We start from the raw sequence: 18835 nt of genomic DNA, 5'->3' as shown, positions 1-18835 counted from the left end.
GATTCCATAAGACGAACTCTCCCTTAGACATCACAAGTATCCTTTTCTGACCATGACATCACTCTGCTCATACTTTTTATGGATTTAATACATGTTAATTATATATAAATTGTGCCTTTGCTAAATATTTTTTACCGCTTAAGTGGAATGAATACAAAATATTAAGTATTGTTAAGAATATTTTGTGTTCTATAATATGTGTAGACTAGTGAACTAAAAATTGATCTATTATCTATCTAAGATTTTGTTATTGATGAACAAAAATTCTATTAATTTATTAAAAAGTATTTCATCAATAATTTTAAGAACGAACAATTTTTTTATCTATGAACCTAAATAATTATAATAAAAACAAATTTATTCTTTATCATTTAAAATCTTATTGCTTAACTAGAAAGTTTCTAAACATCTCTTAAATATATTTATTTTAAGATCTATTAATTATTGTAGTGCTCAATTTATTTACTTTAATTAGTTCTAAATTTAGTTTGAAACTATTTTATTTGTAAATTCGATATATAATTTTTTTGTCATTTTTTACAACATTTTTAATCAAAGTCTCAAATTTATACCATTTCTACTAGTAATCTTTACAAAATGTTTATTGCTTAATAATTCTTTATTTTCTAAAAGTAGTAAAAAAAGGTAATAATTAACAATTTTTTTGATGTTACTATCAAACATTTCATCAATAGTTAAATTAACAAAAAAAATGTTTGCAACTTTTAACTCTTTACCTTTCTTTCTAATTTAAAAAAATAAATTTAAAGTATAAACTTAATTAATTTTGTTTCTACTTTATTCAAGATTTAAAAAAATTAAGTCTTTTTATGAATTTAACACAAGTTTAATTTTTTAAAAATAATTTAACTTTATATTTGAAATATAAAAAATGTAGTTTTCTACATTTATAATTAAAATTGAAATTATATTTATCCAAGATATTGAATAATGTTGAGATAGGAAGACGGGAACTTCTCAAAGGTACTGGAAAAATGGAAATTACCGCTTATCAACATTAGCAGAGGAGGGTGCAAATTTTTTTAATATTAGTAAAGAACTTGAAGTAGATATTCACTATTGCGTGCAAATTTTTTTAATATTAGTAAAGAACTTGAAGTAGATATTCACTATTGCATGCAATCTTTTTTCTGCAAATTTACGCCACTTTAAGTAATTTATTTATTTATAACTTATTTTTAAAAGATAATAATTCATTTCTAGATCCCAAAGCATGAGCAAATTTAAATCTTCTAAATTCAAATCTTCTACAAGGAAATTTCATGACAAATAAATTATTTGATAAAAGTAATGTTGGGCTATAGTTCCTTACCATGAGCTTGAAGTTGGTGTTGAGCTAATTGCACTCGGTAAGAGGGGTTCCTACGCTATGCTATTCTACAGTCTCTGTTCATCACATTTGTTGTTTGTTATTTCAATTTTGTATGTCAACGAATCCTACTAGGAGGTGACTGCAGATGGGTTGAGCTAACTTCTATGTACTGGAATAGTCTAGAAACGAGAAGACGAAAATACTCTAGAAATGAGGTGAAGCTTCCAGAGTGAAGCTGAATATTTTCCAGTAATTTGTGAGTCAATAAGTTAATAATACCCCTACCAAAATTCATAGTGGCCAATCAAAAAAAAGAAATAAATGGTTGAAAAATAATTTAAAAATAAAACTATTTTTAAACTTAATTTTGAGCATAAAAATTAATTGTGTTGGAGCAAATGGGAATATTAGTTGACTTAACAAAATAATATATTTTCGCAAAATTTTCAACATCTATTCTCCATGATTTAGATATTTTATGATAAAAATTCTTTCCAAACCAATTTAGGGAAAATAATTCCTATCCTTCTGAGTACTTTCACCTACTTCTAAACTCTACACGTTTATGAACCTATTTCAGTCATGCCTTTTTCTTCAATTTCGTTCACATCTCCCACATGGAATATTTTGCGTCCTATTCAATTTCAATAATTCAGCTAGTCACAGTCATAGCCGTGCCATTTACATCAACTGTAATATTTTCTAGTCAATAGAAGTCGTGATCATTGGCACCTTGCAACAAAGATCCTCTCAAGAAGCATTAGACCCCCTTCCAATCACTTATATTTTGCAAAACAAACACAGTTGGTGGTTGATTCGTATTGTTCTGTTAATATTGGTATTTCCTAATATTTCTTTAAAGGGATGATGATTTTAGCTTTCATAAGGCAAAATTGAATAAACCTAAATTAAATTCTTACAGACATTGTTCTGGACCTAGGTTGGATTTGTGTTGTTGAGGCCGATTTGTTGGGTATCTTGTTGTCCAGAAAATGGAAGAAATTCTGTCTTGGATTTGAGGTGTGGCATTCACGACCCCTCCGATCGACTAAAATCGTGGAACAATTTTGCAGACTGCTACCACCGGAAAGGGATCCAATGTGATAATGTTACAAATCATGTTATTCAATTGGATCTCCACAATCCTTTGAGCAACGATACGAAGATGGGTTTACAATATTCCACCAACGGTGCTCATTCCAAGATCTTTTCCAGTTCACTTTTTGCTAGGAATACTTGAAAAGATGTTCTTTCTCCATTGATCAATCTAGAGATGCTACAACTCTTGGATTTTAGCTTCAATTCTTTCAGTGGCATTGGTGTCCCTCACCAACTCCCTGCACTCAAATATTTGCAGTATTTGAATTTTCAAATGTTGGATTTGTGGGAAAAGTACCTAGGGATTTGGGCAACATGTCCACTTTGCGACACCTAGATATTTCAACTAATTATTACATTTCGTCTTCCTACATTACAATTGGTAGCATGCAGATGTGGATAGGAAACTTGAGGGATTTAGAGGAGCTTCTGTTGGACAGGGTGAATATGGCGCAAGTCACAAGCGATGAATGGGGCAAATCAATCTCCACCATGTACTCCCTTAGGCGTCTTCAAATGTCCAACTGTTTGCTCGGTGCCCCAATTCCCCCTTCTCTTGGAAACCTTACTAGTCTTACCGACCTCCAACTTGGTGGCAATTCCTTCTTCTCCTCCATACTTGTTCACTTACAAAACCTTTCCAACCTTGTTTCCCTCAAGCTTAGCAACTGTGAGCTCAATGGCTTCATCCCTTCTGCTCTGTTGAGCCTTCCAAACCTACAAGAAGTTAACTTGTCTGGCAATTTCGACTTGGGAGGTGATCTTTCAAGCATTCTGCCACCATACTCGGCATCGCTAAATAGCCTTGTTCTTACTGCAATAGGTGTAATAGGAGCAATTCCAGATTCAATTGGCAACATCTCCTCATTAACTCTCTTGGATCTCTCCGACTGCTCTATTCAAGGTAAGCTTCCACCCACCATTGCAAATCTTACACAGCTTGTAATGTTGGATATCTCTAATAACATGTTAGAAGGAAGTCTACTGCAGTTTGGGGCCAAGTCCCATTCAGGAACATCATTTCCTTTGGCCCACATCGACCTTTCATACAATCAGTTGCAGGGCTGAATACCTGCTATGTTGTTGGGTGCATTTGAGAACCTCCACTATGTTCACTTGAAGTAGAACCTATTGACCGGTGCCATTCCATCGCTTAACATGAATCTTACCACCCTCACATCGCTTGAACTGAGCAATAATGAACTCAACGACACAATTATTGAAAATTAGAATCAAAATAATGGTGACAGTAGATCACAAAAAGATAACTTTCAAATTCATATAGATCTGGCTGCGCACAATGTGTTACAATTTCTCTCTATTTATAGAGACCTCTCAATGCCTCTATACTAGTAGAGATCTCTAGATTGCTGACTGAAACAAATAGTTAACTCAACTATCTTCCATCCACGTGGCTAGAAGGAAGCTTAAGAAGAAGTTGTCTATCCAATTTTGTTGACAGTACTGAAGTTGTAATGAACCGTTGGCTAGAGAATAGGGAATGTGCACAACAAATCTTCATAGTCAACAATAATCATTGAATAGAACACCAATTCAGTTATAGCATGAGGTGGAGATATTCATTATTCCAACAACAATTCCTCCACTGGCCAACATGAAGTCCCTTGTCCTGCTTGATCTAAGTCATAACCAGCTGATTGGCAAAATCCTGGCTTCCATTGGTCAATTACTTGACCTCGGTATGCTTGATCTGAGCAACAACTTGTTAACAGATGTCATACCTGATAGCATTTCAAATCTCTCTAAATTGAAGGTTCTTTTCCTGTTCTCTAATCGGTTAAATGGGAACCTTTCACAGTCTCACTTTCGTAATCTCTCTAGTCTGGTATCTCTAGACATTTTGAACAATAATTTATCAGTAAAAGTTAGTACGACTTGCATTCCCCAAAGATCATTTAGAACATTGAAATTAAGATCATGCCACATGGAGGGTGAGTTACCGGCCTTCCTAGAAACTGAAACTGAAATTTCTGATTTGGATTTGTCTGACAATGGATTATGGGGCAATATTCCTGTGTGGATATGGGATTCCCTTCTACTTGAGTAGCTCAATCTTTCTTATAACAATTTTGCAGGCACTTTACCTCCTAAGCTAATGCAGCCCAAAAGATTGAAGATTTTGGACTTGCATCACAATAACTTTCACGGTCAGCTTCCGGTTCCTCCTCCTTCACTGGTTGTGTTGGATCTCTCAGAAAACCATTTTCATGGATCCATTCTAGCTAAAATTGGCAAGTATAAATTTAATTTCATGTCTCTGTCTCACAATAATCTCAGCGGTAGCATTCCATCAATAATATGCGAAGTTCTGTCTATGGAGATTTTGGATATTTCATACAATAGTCTTACTAGTAAGATTCCTCCAGATTTTGTCAACTGCAGCTCTCTTGAAGTATTGAATTTGGAGAAGAATAGTTTAGTAGGTGAGTTGCCAGTGGAGTTGGGAAACATGGCCTCGCTTCAAACACTGAAAATCAGGGGAAATTGTATAAATGGAGCTCTGCCAAGACTTGCAAACTGTGCGTAGCTGCAAATTTTAGACATGGGAGACAACAGTTTAATAGGAAACATTTCTTCAAATTGGATCCTAGAGCTTCCGAATCTTAAGATTTTGATCCTAAGATCAAATAGATTTGAAGGAAGTGTCCCTGCTGATATAGGCAAAGTACCTTCTCTTCAAATATTAGACCTTTCAATGAACAGTTTGACAGGAGCTATTCTAGGCACCATTTCAGAGATGAAGGGCATGGAAAAGGACTCAGATAATATGGAAGTCTTTCAGTATGGATTGGTTAAATATATTAAATACGTAGAGAAAATATTAATCAGAAGCAAAGGGTTGGAGATGGAATTTTTGAGAATTTTGAGATTAGTAAAATGTCTTGATCTATCAAGCAATAGATTATCCGGTCATATCCCTGAAGGAATGGGATCTCTGATGGGTTTGATCATTCTTAATATTTCAAGGAACCATATTAATGGTGGTATATCCAAATCATTAGGAAACATGGCAGAGATGGAGTGCCTTGATCTCTCCTAGAACAACCTGTCTGGAGTAATTCCTACTGAATTGCAATTTCTCACATTCCTAAGTTACTTGAATCTGTCATACAATAATCTTATAGGGCAGATACCGCGAGGGGCAAAATTTGCAACATTTGAAGCATCCTCCTTATCACATAATGTAGGTCTATACGGCTTCCAACTAAATGAGTCAAGGTCACCTTTGCCAAAGGATGGAAGCAATCATAAAATTGGGGCAAGAGAGGAAATGGAAATTGATACAAGTGATGTGGGAGAGGAAGTGTGGTGGGGACTGTCAGTGGGTCTGAGTTTTGCATTTGTGTTTAATCTTATTATTTGAATTTTGTGTCTTAATTTAAGAGATAAACTGAGAATACACAAAATAGAGACAAGAGACATGATATATCGTGGTTCACCACAATTGTGGCTACGTCCACACCAAGAGTAGAGAAAATATATTATTTAGTCATTGCAACTTACAACTTAACATACACAGGGCTTTGCCCCTTTATTTATACATTAGTCTTCAAGAGAAGACGAAGAGGCAAATAAGAAGAATGTGAAATGAATGGAAATGATAGTTGGACTTCACATCCAACAATCTCCCACTTGAAGTTCAACTCATGCTACAACCTCATATCTCAATATCCTCCCACTTAAACTTTGCTTTCCCTTACCAAATCCCATGGTAAGAAATTGTCAAAAACAATCTTCGTAGCTAGAATAGCAACCACAACTAATCGCTAATCACATCCAACTATCCATACAACATCAGTAGATTTATAACCACATAACCAACCCATACAATAACTCACCAAATATACCATCTTCCAATAAAACACACCAAAAAGATATTGATGTGCAAAAAACTAGAAGACCATTATAGAGAAATTTAAATTGCATGAGCAATGTCAACTATAAGTTGACTCAATCTACCGATCAACACATAGAAGGTATGGCATTAACTTGAGATGATTTGTGAACCACAACCAACCTGTTGCAAAAATGACATCTTCCAAGTCCTCATGAAAAGACCACGTATTGTTGTTAAAAAATAATGAAGTAAAACAACAATAGATGACCTCAAAAAACTCTTGGAAGGAACACCAATGCAAATCATAACTCATCCTTCTAACAATACCACCAAGTGCTCAGCTATGTCAAGTATGATCTCCTTTATCTCCCTATATGAGAGCATTTACAAAACCCAAACACCATGAATGAAAGCTCCTATAAACAAGAAGATCAAACTCCAACATTCTAAAATTAGGAACAATATCAACCATTTCCTAAATACATAAGGAGATAAATCTGCCGAATAGACCAAGCGTGGGGAGTGAGAATGCTCCTCTAGGATACACCAAGTCTCAATAACTCTTCTTTAAGAACAATCTCCACTAGGTCCATAATGAACTCGTGTCCATCCACAGGTGTAGGCTCCTTAGACTTCATGCTGAAACTTCCAAAGAGAAACTATCTCAACAAATGTTCTCTAAACCAAGAGAATATAGCCCCACCCAAGCCTCTTAGTTCTCAAAAGCATCCAAGAGCACTAACTAGGGTCAATTGTCAAAACTCCCAGTACACATTTGCATAGCCTGGAAACACAACATGACAACTTGATCTCTACAAATTAGAACCTCATGCTCTAAAGAGCATAACCTACCATTAGAACCTGTATCATGTCAATGTTCTAATCTAGAATCAAGAGCTCGCCATGACACAATAACATACATCTCCAATTATATGGAGGAAACCATCTCATGACAACAAAAATTCTTGCTAAAACTCCCGCTACACTATGATAGTGAATTTTCAATAGTATTAAAAAAAATAAAAAATAAATGATACCAAATATCACACTGAAGCTGCAATTTCTCCATTACTTGGATAAGTAAAACTAAACCAGCATTTGCCATAACAAAACATTGACAAGTTCCTCCTCTTTGAACATTTTCTTCGTCTATGATATATCTACGTACAACCTCCTCTTTGTAACCCCATGTTTCTTCATTATTTTCAGCATCCTTCCTTGACAAATGGCACATGTCATCCACCTTTGTGCTCTATCTCTCCTCTTACTCTTTTCCTATTGTGCTGGGCACACAATTTCTTTTTCATGATTGCAAACAAATAATTCTTCTTACACAGGAAGAGGAACTCCAAGATTTCTTTTTCATGATTGCAAACAAATAATTCTTCTTACACAGGAAGAGGAACTCCATGATTGACGGTGTAGACAAATCTTGATTTATTCTTTTTGAAGTCTAATAGTAATATTATTAATCCACAAAGTAAAATCAAATTGTAAATTAAATTCTATCATTCTTCATTTCTCTCCAATCTCATTTTAGCCTGACTCTTCAACTTCTTACCATGAATTGTTTGATCTTTCTAAGTTTTTGTATGCATAGTCATATGTGCCTAAAGAAGCCCGCTTGAAATTTCTTTTGGCCAAGAGAACCAATAATATCTGTAGGAGAGGATAATTGTACTAGAAAACTAGACTGAGTTATTTAATTTCTTTAAAACAAGTTCATGGGTGACAACCCTTGTCTGCATCATCACGCTAGGCTGGACATACTCTTTCTTGCAAAATAACAGGAGCTGCTATGCCTCAGTAATGTATTCAAACAATACAAAGTCTGCCATAAAGATTGCTCTCTGTCATTATGCTCAGTGACCTCTGTTTGAGGATTCCTTCAAGTCACATGCTCAGTGACCTCTGTTTGAGGATTCCTTACGGCTTTTTGTACCTTCTTCAATACAAGAGCCTCCCAAGCAAGAATTTCCTGCACCAACAGCACCGTCAATCTTGGATTAGAAAAGATGAAAATTTAATGTTTTAAGCACCATGGCCCTTGATCGAATCTCCCTCTGCTCCCACATTCCTCACTTCCAGAGCCTTATTTTTCAATGGGTGCTTCCTGGTCTTTGGACTGGTATTTTATATTTTGGTTTTTTTGGATCTTACACACTTTGATACCAATTGTTAATTTAAGAGATAAACTGAGAATATACAAAATAGAGACAAGAGACACGATATATCGTGGTTCACCACAACTGTGGCTATGTCCAGACTAAGAGCAGAGCAAATATATTTATACATAGGGATTTGCTCTTATATTTATACATTAGTCTTCAAGAGAAGACAAAGAGGCAAATAAAAAGAATGTGAAACGAATGGACATGATAGTTGGAATTCACATCTGATATTATCTTTCCAAAACAGTGGGTAGAAGGTGAAGTTGCTTACAATTGATAGATCACACCATCATTTATCTCTTTGAAAGATTCAGAAACTAAGGTATGTGACAAGTTCAGTAGCTATATTTAAGTTCTTCCCTCTTGAACTTGCTAAATATTTTCCTTTATCCAAAATAATATTTTCTATTTATTTTTAAAGTTCCTTAGTTTCTCCTTGAACTTAATAAGTCCTGTCTAACAAGCCCTTCTCCAATGCAGTGTTGATAAAAGTGATGAAGAAACTGACATTTGGTGCGGAGCTGGATTCAGTTTTGCATTTGGGTTTAATTTTGTCATTAGATTGTTGTGTCTCATCACAACACCAAACAGAGATTGGATACAATCTACGAACTTGTGAAATCTGTCTTGAGGTGTTATAAACTTACCGATAATCCCCCTCTTTATTTTGCTTGACATTTTCTTTATATAAAGGTTTTCAAATTAATATGATCACATATATTGTTATGTAGAGCAAATTTGTTATAAAGTGATGCTTTTAAAAGTTTTATTATGTGTTGTGATTAATTATTATTATATTTATTAAATTCAAGTAGACTCTAACTCAACAACTTTCAAATAAGATGCTCATAATTTATTGTTGTTGTAGGTTCTTATCTTATTTGAATTGATTTGTTAATATATTAGTGTTCAAAAGAAAAGAAAAACATATACTAATGTGTTCATATGAAAAAATATATATTTATTGTTCAAGATCACATTCACAACTAAAGATCCAATCTAGACATCTATAGATCTAAACTTCATTAATTATAGTATTCAAAACTTATTTTTCGTCATCTCATCAACCTTCCTCCTATTATTATATGAACAATGTAATTTTTGGAATATGAAATTTAAGCACTCAATTTCTAGGTTACGAACTCTTCTTTAGAAAATTAAATAAAAAATTGAGTTGTTAACATTACTCTTAGAGGTGCATGTTGCTTAATCCTTTCAATCTCTACAATTAAAATTTATTAAAGTTCTCAATGGCCTCTTAGATCAAAATTCACGACTTTTGAAAGTTGGGTCTCTTACATTAAAGTCTTAAAATATCTAAAACATAAAATAAGTTATAAGAAGTTGTGTTTATTGACCAACTAATAATGCATGCCACAACACATCATATGGTATATCTCAATATAGACACTTGAGCCAAAATAGAGTGCTCAAATTGTATATGGATTGTAACACATACAATATGTGAAGGAATACATTATTTTTGGTCTATAAATTCACCGTATGATTTAGTACATTGGTTTTCTTAGGCATTTAAGGACCACTTCTCTTGGTGGTTTTAGCACATTACTTTATAATTAAAATTTGATGATTTCATGTATTGATTCATTTATTGATTATACATAAGACGAAAATCTTAATAGTGATTTTGTAGGTATTGTATGCTCCTAAAGTTGCACCAAACCTTTGGTTGGTGATATTCCTATAAAACTTTCTCTACAAATGTACCTATTATTAGATTATTGAATAATATCTTGAATTACTTTGAAGTGGGGATATTCCCTTAAGGACTTTCCTCACATAAATCTTAATTGTGGTATGATTTTGTTAATATTTAATATGTGTTTATCCTTTCTATAATCATAAAGATCTAAAATCAACATAGTAATCTCATCTAAGATTAGTTCAAGAAGTGCCTTATTTAATTTATCAAATTTGGATTGCCTTGGAATCCAAGTATTATGTACATTTTATTTCTTGGTATTAATCTCTATTTTAATTAAAACTTGTAGAAAAGGGTTTGAGTCTATATCAAGAAATGATAAGAAAAGACATCGAAAATAAATGTATATAAGTTTTTAGGTACAAACTTTGAACATTGTAAACTCATGAATAAATATACATAGGCTATAATATCTTGATATATGCCAACTACTATCTTACTAGGAAATTAAGATACCTATTAATGTTAATTTAAAATAAATATAAATTTATATGATAATATATAGTTAATTATAAGTTGAGATTGGTCACAGAATGGTATTCATGGGCTAGGGGAAACTATGGTGAGAGTTTCTCCCCATTTACACTAATATCCATTTCATTCTTATTATGTATTGCAAAAAAAATTAATCTTAAATTTTAACAGATATATGTGAAGATGAATTTTATTTATGGTGACTTAAATAAAATAATTTGTACATAAGATCTCAATTTTGTAAGTTGTAGATTTTTACCAATGGTGTTGAATAATATTCTAAGATGTGCTAAAATCTTGATTATTTTTTGTTAGGAAATTAAAAAATTTGAGCTCTAAAACATATCATTATATCTATTATAAGACAGACGATAAAAATTTCCTATTTATTGCATTTAATTTGATAATTTATATATTTGAGAGCAATAAATATATAATTTTTAGATCTAAACCTAATTTTTAATGTAGTTTTGAGTGAAAGATTTTAGTTTTATCAAGTTTGAGAGTATAAAGATAAGAAAAGATAAAAGATCAACAAATGATTTTGGTTACAAAAAAGAAAACAAATCAAGTCAAGATTAGAAAGATTGAACTAATAACTTGTAGACTAATGTGAGTTATCATTTTCATGAGGGCCAAGTTATTAGTAAAGAAGTGTCTAACTTCCCCTTGTAGTTATATCACCTTATGCGTGAACGACTAGAAGCTTATTTTATATTATTATTTCTACAAGGAAATTAGGGGGACCCTTAGGTGTATATTATGTATATATCCTAAACAAGTAAATCAAGATGCAAGGAAAATTTTCTCCAAATATTTAAGGAGTACATTTGGATACTCCATTTTTATCATATTAATTATACAGAAACCTGACTTTAGTTAACTATTCATAGATTTAGGAGTTCAAATCCTGTAAGGGATGTTGATAGAAAAACATAGTACATTTTTTCTATGTTGGTGTAACTAACTTCTTGATGAAAAAATGAAAAATTTGTAATCATTTTATCCATTTCATATCTAGAGAGTTGGACTATACTACCCATGATTATATATAATTTATCTAAGTTATACACTTTTTTGAGGTCTATTGACACTAACTCTGGGATTTATTATAGTTTTATGAGACAAAATTGTAGTACTATATATTTGAGAACAAACATTTCATTTCATATGGGGAAAAAACATATTTATCTTGAATACCATTTTCTACATGATATGTTGGAGGATGGGAGATTTGTGCTAAAAATATAACATTTCACAAAATAATTCAATTGCATTGACTAATCTAATGAGAGAAAAAAAGTTCAATTGGTAGCACAAGTATATGGGCTTCTAAACTCCTAGAAAATTGTTAGTACTCTTAATACACTCTTATATTGTAATTAATTTTCTAAGTAGAAGAATGCTAGAAGAACTTTCTCAAACTTTCTATTGCAATTAATGCACTCTTTTATTTGCAATTAGTTTTCTAAGGAATCAAATGTGATATTCTCACAAAGCATGTCATTTAGTTGGACCTCCACAATCCTTTCAGCAACAAGCAATGGCACTGAGCTTTGCATTTGCATTTAATGTTCTCATTGCCATTTTGTCTTTCCAAAATGGTGGGGAGAAGGTTCTGCCATGTGATGGATCACAGGCCTAGAATTTGATGGTGATAATGGTCATTTTTGCACTTCTAAACCATTTATGACAGTCTAATTTTTTTTACAACCATATAGAATGACATGTTACATTTTTATAAAACTGTCAATATGACACTTTAAAATAACAATACACTATATAAAATTATTATAGACAATTTTTTTTTTACTTTACAATATAAATATATGCTATTAATTTGTTAATTTATATATTTTTAAGTGATTGATATGAATGTTTCTAAATTTAAAATATTTTAATATTAATTTAGAAACTTTCTATTATTAATAATTATTATATTAGTATATTATATATATTATTTTTACACATATCACTATGTAATGCAATGTTTCTATTTAGTTTGTCATATATTTATGTTAATTTAAAATCTGCCTAAAATAAAGAAAACAAATCTAAAATTTGTCTAATTAATTTGAGATTCTTTTGTATGTATTATTAATTTATAATTATTTTTTAATTTTAATTGTCTACTTAAAAAACAAATTTCTATATGATTTACTATGTATTATTACTTTACAAATTGATTATTCAACAAAAAAAAAAATGACAATTAAAATATTTCATAGAACACAAAACGAAAGGTATCAAAATGCCTAAATTGTTATAAAAAAATCATATGACAAGTAGGTTTGGCCATCATATTCTAGGCTTGGATCACACCATCATTTATCTTTTTGTGAGATTTAGAAACTAAGGTATGTGACTAGTTTGCTAGCTACGTTTTAAGCTCTCTTTCTCTCAACTGGCTAAATATTTTATTATTGGAAAAAGGACATTTCCTATTTGTTTTTTCCCTTTTAATAAGCCTTGTTGAACAAACCCTTCTCCAACACAGTGTAGATAAAAATGATGAAGAAGATGACATTTGCTGCACAGTGGGACTCAACTTTTCATTTGGTTTTAATCTTGTTATTGGAGTGTTGTGTCACACCACAATACCAAACAAAGATTGCATATATCTAAGGATTGCACCATAATTTTTCTGTTTGAAAATATAGATATTTAAGGATTCTTTCTTGAGGTGTTATAGATGTATATTAGCTTTAATATATTTTTAAATATCATACTTAAAGCTACAGTCCAAGACTAAAAGTATTATATAGCCAAAATTGACTTATTTTTATCACATTTCTTATTTTATATAGTAAGGAGGTTATCTCGTGAAGTCTTGGTGCTTCACCTCTGTGATGGGTGACCTCCCAGGAAGTCCCAGTGCTTAAGCTCTATGAGCATCACCTAGATCTAATGAGTGCTAAGTATTCCATTTATTCTCATGAGAGATGGATTTGTGTTGAATCACTGCTCATGAACCATGGGTCAATGATTTTGACTCAAAAATTACACAGTTAAATCTTGATAGTAATATCAAAATTTGACTTGTTGTGGAAATTATCTCCTACATATCAATTGATGAGCTTAAGGGGCTTCCTAATGAATGGTTCATAAGGCACAACACTTGGTGAAGGTTTTACAAATGTGGTTGCAAGTGGAGTGGGTTTAACCATGGAAGGAACTTTGTAGTTAAGAACACTCAAGTTAGAGTAGTACTAGGATGGGTGACATCTTAGGAAGTCTTGGTGCTTCACCTCTGTGAGCATCACCTAGATCCAATAAGTGCTAAGTGTTCCATTTATTTTCATGAGTGATGGATTTTTGTTGAATCACTAGTCATGAACCATGGGTCAATGAGTTTGACTCAAAAATTATACAGTTAAATCCTGGTAGCAATATCACAATTTGACTTGTTGTGGAAATTATCTCCTACTTATCAATTGATGAGCTTAAGGGGATTCCTAATGAATGGTTCATAAGGCACAACATTTTGTGAAGGTTTTGCAAATAGGGTTGCTAGTGGAGTTGGTTTAACCATGGAGGGAACTCTATAGTTAAGCGTGCTCAAGCTAGAGTAGTATTGGGATGGGTGACCTCTTAAGAATCCTAATGCTTCACCTCTATGAGCATCACCTAGATCCAATGAGTGCTAAGTGTTCCATTTATTCTCATGAGCGATGGATTTGTGTTGAATCACTACTCATGAAAGAGTTTGACTCAAAAATCACACAGTTAATCCTAATAGCAATATCAAAATTTGACTTGTTGTGGAAATTATCTCCTACTTATCAATTGATGAGCTTAAGGGGATTCCTAATGAATGGCGCATAAGCCACAACACTTGGTGAAGGTTTTGCAAATGGGGTTTCAAGTGAAGTGGGTTTAACCATGGATGGAACTCTATAGATTAAAGATAAAATTAGAATCTAAAAATAAATATTTAATATATCATGTTTGAAATTTGATTAGGATTATCATTGACAAATATTTCTATATATTACTGCTCAAGAAAAAATAGACAATTACATTCGTATAAAAAAGGTGTTTTAATTCACATTTGTAACTAAGGAACTAATCTACCTAGCTTTAGATCTTAGATTCATTAATTTTGATGCTTAAAACTTGTTTTACTTCATCTAGTCAACCTTCCTCCTAATATTACAAGCGTATACCATACCTTTTTATATTTTCATCTTTGTAATGTATTCTATAATATGTTATTGAACAAGTTTAGTAAATATTTTTATAGTAACGTGCTTTTTCATTAGATTAGTAGTGTGTTACTATGTATATGAATATATATTTTTTATGAGTAAACTAGTAGTTATGTGGGTCTCTCTATTAGCCTTAGACTAGTTAACAAATCATGGAACATGTTGAGAAAGAGTTGTATGTAATTGAGAAAGGGTTGTTTTCTATAATTATGTGCTCTTAAGAGAATCTTAGCTATTGGCTAATGATTAATCTTCGAGTCTTTTTTAATGATTGTGTTAATCTATATGAATTGATGTATTTATGAATAAAGGATTAGTATTTGTGTGGATCTCTATTTTGGCCTTTGATACATTAAGCAATCCTTGAACATGTTGAGAAAAGATTTTATGTAATTAAAAAATGGTTGTTTGTAATTGAAAGTGAGTTTTTGATAGTATGTGTTTAGACATTGTCTAACCATTTCATAGGGTGACTAAAATTATAATTATTATTAATGAACATGCTAAATTATAGTTGTTAATGAACATGTTTGCAAATCATAGAGGAATTTAGAAAAAATAAAAATCATGGCTTTCTCAATTTGTAAATTACAAATAAGGTCTTTGGACTTAATTGCCAGCTGCTCCTTCAATGGAAAGAATATTATTGTTCATTACAATTATGAACACGTCTTAAACTCCAAACCTTTGTATCATGCACACTACTATGGATATAATGTTGGCCATAGATATCTATCATGTAATGTCCCCCATCTTTTAGGCCCTTAATGAAGTTCTTAGCCTTTCATTCTCTAAAGGCTAAGTGGAGAAATAAGGAGAAATAAATTAAATTAAAGTCAATAAATAAATAAATCTAAAGGAAACTTTATATTTAATTAATTTAATTTTCTAGAAGCACAACTAATTTATGTATTAGAAAGGGGGAAGCTTCTAGAGAGTGCAGTTAAACAATATTTTATTTCCTTCTAGAAGGGTGAAGGAAAAGAATAAATAGAGGTGAGAGCTTCATTGATAGGCATCTATTTTTTTACTTATTTTATTATTGATTTCTTTGAGCTCTGAGCAAGGATTTCAACATTTTCCACTAGAGAACAAAGTTCTTTTGTGTGCCTTCATTTGAGCTGGTGAAATACCCACTGAATTTGGTATTGGGAGGACATCATACATGTGTTCTATTCGAGCATGTAGGTGGAAGATCCTCTAAAGGATTGCAACTATTGGAGAAGACATATGTATTATTATTATACTTCTATTGTGTGGTTATTTTTTGGGGGCTAGGTCATCTCCTTTGGGGATACACCTACCTTTTACTATATCATGTAGTATCAAAGATGGTTGATCTTGTGGATTCATTGCTTTGGTTTCCAAAGATCTTGGAAGATTCCTTTGAGAAATTGAATATTAGGGTGCTTGCAGATCTTTGTGATCCTGTGGAGACTAAGGTTTGAGAGAAGGTTAAAGAAGATTTCATATCTGAGATAGAGTTGATGAAGACTGATATGGTCATTATGATCATGGGAGCTATAGTTGGTGTACCTAGGAATGTGGGTACTAAAGAAGGATATGAGGAAGTTGCTAAAGACTTTGAGATTGTTGGATCTAGTGGTGAAGACACAGTTGATTAAATGGAGAGACATGTGGAAGGCAGAACTAGTTGGTTGGATAGATCTGGAGCTCACTTGAAACTGAAGCATAAGATGGACATTTGTAACTTTTGAGGAACTTTGAATCCTAAGGACCTGTTGAGCTATCATTTGCACGATGCTAAATAACTGGGATTCTTTCGAACCCCTCTATTGAAAATTTGATCAAGGACCAACTCCAAGGTTTTGGGTGGGTTTTTCAACCTACTCAGTAACTCAATTGAAGATAAATGTGTATGTTCATGAGGATGCCTTAGCTAGTTCTAGCCAATCCACACAATTTGTTACTTTTTGAAATGTTACCACAAAGAGATATTTGAAATGAATTCTTATTTTCAAAAAGTTTTCAAAAAGAAAATAATAAATATAGAGTAATTAGATATTTAAAGAAAATAACCAAAAGGGAAATTCCCAATTGACATAAACCAAGGTAAAAATACATCTACGAATTAAATCATCAAAAGAATTTGGAAGAAAACCAATGAAATTAGGAGCAATACTTCCTCAACTCCACTGATGCCATCATTGATGGGAAATTTAATAATAACTAAAAGATGTTTCATGTTTCGTGAAATTGCAAGGATACGAAAAGTGAGTTCATGTGAGACAAGACATTATGCAACAAAAAAAGAAGATCATTTTTCCAATTCATCACAACAGTGGAATTTGTTGACACAAGGAAAACACTAGAACTAAAAGATTACACAATCATAACAACACAATAAAACCATTGGCTCCATTATTATTCATGAAAATGCATTCACAAAAATAACACACTTTGGCAAGAATAACTACACTCAAAATGAGAGAACAAATAACATATATTATTGCATCAAAATAAGGGCTGAGAGAAAACAACTTTACATCTTAGTATACAAATATACAACAAAATGTGTTAATGAGAGGATTTCAATAATAGGTTTTGCAAGCAATGCAAACCTAATACTATCAATTTCCAACAATTTTTTTTTGCTAAATATAGCAAGAATAAATGATATAACTATTTTTCAATTTTGTTAGACATATTTGCATAAACATAAAATATGTTAAATGGATTCTAGTTTGTGATAGAATATACACTTGGTAGAATGGGTAGAGAAGTAGAAAATGGATGTCTCGATAACAACTTTAAATTGGAATATTTTCTGTTTTCTCTAAATGGATGAGTGAACCCTTGGGAGACCCTTGTTTCATCCATAGAGTGTTTATGAACAATCACAATCACCATGCACCAAAGTGTCTCAAAGGTGCACTATGCACATTTCAATTTTCATCTTCTAATGATCATATCTTGGAGCTTGTGATAGATATAGACAAACTATGAGATGGTAAACAGTCATGCTGAAAAATCCAACAATAAGATGTTTTGGGTCAAAGAGATTCCAATTGTATTTGATTTCACACAAGATTCTCGCTTGATACCAAAACTTGCATTGTTGCTTAGTGAATTAGAGCAACATTGCATCTACTTCTAATCATCCATCTTGGCATTGATTTGATTATTCCATCAGCTTTGTATGGGTTGGTGAACCCTAAGGCCACCCTTGTTCTTACTACAAAGTGTAAAGAACAATTGCGACCACCATGCATTGATGTGTCTCCAAGGTGCACTAACTACATTTCAGCTACCACCTTTTAATGCTCATATCTCAGAGCTCATGAGAGATATAGAAAAAATGTCAAATGGTACATGACCTTGTTGACAAAGCCTATAATAACCTATCTCATTTATCAGAGATTCCAAATGGATTTGATTTCGCACAATATTTTTGATTAATGCCAAAACTTGGAGTGTTCCTTAGTGAATTGGAGCAACACTATATAGCTTTACAATTGTCCATCTTGGCATCAATTCAAATATTTCATTAGCTCCATATGAGTAGTTGAACCTTAGGTATACCCTTGTTTCAGCCACGGAGTGTCCAAAGTGATAACAACTACCATGCACCGAAGTGTGTCCAAGGTGCACTAAGTACATTTGAGCTTCCATCTTCTAATGATCATATCTCAGAGCTTGTGATGGTAATAGATAAACTGATAGATGGTACACAACCATGTTGACAAACCCTATAGTAACCTATCTCGGTTCAAAAAGATTCCAAATGGATTTGAATTGACACAACATTACTGCTTGATGCCAAAGATTGTAGTGTTACTTAGTGAATTGGAGCAACATTGCAATTCTTCACAACTATCTATCATGCCGTGAAGTTGACTATTTTTTTAGCTCTAGATGGGCAAGTGAACCCTTTTTTTTATCGTGAAGTGGCTAGAACAATTGCAACCACCATGTATTGAACTATCTCCAAGGTGCACTAAGCATGTT

At 32.4% G+C, this 18835-nt stretch overlaps 1 pseudogene; it reads left to right on the top strand.

Annotated features, from left to right (window-relative positions):
• The window catches only part of LOC149549905 (uncharacterized), a 44644-nt pseudogene extending 38828 nt beyond the window's left edge, over positions 1-5816 (top strand).
• The last annotated feature ends 13019 nt before the right edge of the window (positions 5817-18835 follow it).

This window comes from Cupressus sempervirens, chromosome 7, assembly GCF_028749045.1.
Source record: "Cupressus sempervirens isolate cs-2001-9-10 chromosome 7, ASM2874904v1, whole genome shotgun sequence".
In the NCBI taxonomy this organism is placed as follows: Eukaryota; Viridiplantae; Streptophyta; class Pinopsida; order Cupressales; family Cupressaceae; genus Cupressus; species Cupressus sempervirens.
The sequence above is the reverse complement of the archived record's forward strand: the minus strand, read 5'-3'. Positions and strand labels throughout refer to the sequence as shown.